At 62.8% G+C, this 304-nt stretch overlaps 1 protein-coding gene across 1 annotated transcript in view; it reads right to left on the minus strand.

The window, feature by feature from the left end:
• LOC104272935 (serine dehydratase-like) overlaps positions 1 to 304 on the minus strand; it is a gene marked incomplete at its 3' end in the record, with an annotated part of 1249 nt that overhangs the window by 377 nt on the left and 568 nt on the right. The gene's annotated exons all lie outside the window — the stretch shown is intronic.

Raw genomic sequence — 304 nt, forward strand, 5'->3', positions numbered from 1 at the left:
CTCCAAGGCTCTGAGGTTGGCTTCATCCCACACCTTGGAGACGGGGTGGGGAGCAATGGGTGCTCAGAGGGGGTCACATCCAGCTCTCATGCTCCAGAGACGGGTCCCTCGTCACCATGGGGACACCAGAACCCCCTCCACGGGGCAGCGGGCTGAACGGAATCCCCCCTGGGGTGACCCTGCTGTGATGCTGGGGTGTGGGTGACGCAGGAGCGGGATGTTTCGGGATGGGGTTTGCCATGCACATCGCTGGCATCATTGAGCAGGCTGAGCTCAGTCTCAACCCCCTCTAGTCCACCCACAC

This window comes from Apaloderma vittatum, unplaced genomic scaffold (genome assembly GCF_000703405.1).
Source record: "Apaloderma vittatum isolate BGI_N311 unplaced genomic scaffold, ASM70340v1 scaffold38400, whole genome shotgun sequence".
Lineage (NCBI taxonomy): Eukaryota > Metazoa > Chordata > Aves > Trogoniformes > Trogonidae > Apaloderma > Apaloderma vittatum.